Source organism: Palaemon carinicauda, unplaced genomic scaffold (assembly GCF_036898095.1).
Source record: "Palaemon carinicauda isolate YSFRI2023 unplaced genomic scaffold, ASM3689809v2 scaffold240, whole genome shotgun sequence".
NCBI classification, from domain to species: domain Eukaryota; kingdom Metazoa; phylum Arthropoda; class Malacostraca; order Decapoda; family Palaemonidae; genus Palaemon; species Palaemon carinicauda.
The window spans coordinates 32,501-35,000 of record NW_027170032.1 but is presented as its reverse complement, the minus strand read 5'-3'; the positions used below and the strand labels follow the sequence as shown (position 1 = coordinate 35,000).

The 2,500-nt window shown below is 34.7% G+C and overlaps 1 pseudogene; it reads right to left on the bottom strand.

The window, feature by feature from the left end:
- The window catches only part of LOC137636149 (sulfotransferase 1C4-like), a 19,018-nt pseudogene that overhangs the window by 11,152 nt on the left and 5,366 nt on the right, over positions 1–2,500 (bottom strand).

Sequence of the window (2,500 nt, the reverse complement as noted above, 5' to 3'; positions counted from 1 at the left end):
GCCTTTGGATTGTTGAGGTCCGGGTTATTCCTCATCGTCCAGATGATTTCCTGAGTCCAGGTCGTCCCGCACTTTGGATAGGTCATGATGACGACGTCACTGCTCTTGTGCTGTTTTCACGAAGACAGTAAATGTTGGAGAAATGAATAAAAGACCTATTTACAATTAATATAAGTTAAGCTATGACAACCCTAGTTGGAAAAGCAAGATGCTAATAGACCAATGGCTTTAACAGAGAAAGAAATAGTTCTGTGAGGAAAAGAAATAGGAAATTAAATAAATGACGTAAGAAGGAATTAGTAAATATATCTTCTCGAAATTGACATGCAGTGTGATTGCAACTGTAACAAAAACGATGTTGAAGAAGAAATACTTTTTAGTTTATTCTTATTGTTAGCATTCAATTCTAGCTGGGTCTGCATGTCCTTGTATCAATTTCTTAATAAATCCTATCAAATCATAACGTTTAAAGGAAATTTATCTATATATTAAGAAATTGGGTTCTTTTTATATTCATTAGTAAGATGTTAAGTTTAGTTTTGCATGTTAAATAGATTACAAATATCAATGAACGTTTTATAAATAAAATAAAAACTCAGCTGCAGATGACCATTTCCATCAATGGAATCTTTGATGATAATGATGCTACCAATCAGCTGCATGAATTACCTCGAAGTTGTAAATTTTGTCAGCATACTGAGTATATGCTGAAGGAAAGAGCCATCTGCCGGGCATCAACCGAACTAAATCTTTGTAACCTTCGAAGTCTTTACGTTGCTTCTCAATCTCAGCTCCTTCTAGAAGAGAGCCCTCGTGTCCACTTGCAAACTTCATGGTAGTTTTTTTCCTCTTAACCTGAAAAAAAAGGAGAGGAGCAACTAATAAGAGGAACAAATTTGTATCTTTGTATTTCTAATAAAACATTAAATGCAGCTGTTTCTAGTCCGCTGCAGGACAAAGGCCTGAGACATGTTAATTCATGTCTGGGATTTAGCCCGTTTTCACCACTTCGCTAGCCAGTGCAGAAGGTGATGGGATGTGTGGGGGGGGGGGTCGGAATTTCGTCTGATAGCTTGCAGCAAACCAACCAAGTATGGGTGGCTCTGACTGGTACAGCTTTGCTGATCATGGAAATACGCAAATCGTTTACACACGCTAAAGTATCTCCACTCAGAAAAGGACTCATTAAGCCTGGTTTCTATATTAGCCTGTCGTTAAAACCTTGTATTTGTCAACTAGGCAATAATCAGATTTATTTCTAATATTTTACATTGTAAGTAAATCAATAATTTATATATAATATCTATCACATTACAAATAATCTCTTAGGATGTCCCAATCTGAGACAAGTGTGATCGATCTATTGCAAATATCTGAAGTAACTGCAGAAAGAATTTTTCTAGTCTAGCTGATATAATTATGAGAATAGTAAATACGAGCATCGATGTGTGTAACTTTCCCAAATCTGAAAAAAAATAGCTATAGTCACACCGGTTCTGAAAAGTGCTGTAGGTTACCAGGAATTAAGCTCGTACAGACCTATTTGGAATCAGTCTTTTACTTCAAAGGTGCTAGAATACATAATTTTTTAACAAATAATTACTTAAAGTAAACAGACGCTTTGCCAGACAACCAGTCTGCTTACAGAAAATTGTACTTTACGGAGAAAGGTATCTGTTCTGTTGTGAATTATTTGATGGAAATGAGTCATAAAAACAATTGTGGTACTTTAAAATTAATTGATCTTAGTGCTGCTTTTGATACATTTGGTCATGAACTGCTACTAAATGATCTATGGTACATAGGTCAACATACCTAAAAGCCTACTTGGTTGACAGAAATTATTGTACAAGTTGGAAACACTTATTCATCATATAAATCCTTAAACAGAGGGATACCTCAAAGGAGTGTACTGGGCCTAATCTTATTCTGTATCTATGTAATTGGTATATCAAAAATACTACAAAGGCATGAAGTGAAGTTCAAACTATTTACAGATGATACACAGTTTTACTTCATAAATGATATGGACGATACTACTGAAACTCTAAACTGAACAATTGCCAGTGTTAGGGAATGGACGATAATCAATCAACTAAAATTAAATGAAAATAAAACTGAGTTTATGGTAGTTGGGGGAAAAAAAGGCGTTAGAGACTTGGGTGATACTCAAATAAACATAAATAGCAACTCTGCCTCGATATCAAGTAAAGTTCGTGATATTGATATATCTCTTGACTGTAACTTTTCTTTAAATGCCCAAATAAATAGTGTAGGGAAAACTGCTGGTTATTATCATAGAAACATTGCTTCTATAAAGAAGTACTTGGATGAACATTCTGTAAAGAAACCTGTGATAAGCTCTCTTATTACCAGGATGGAGTACTAAATATTACCTTAAGTACAACTCAGGGAATTACAAAACATAATAAACAGAGAAGCGAGATTGATAAAAGGAGTCCTACCTCGAGAAAGAATCACTCCTACATAAATTGATATA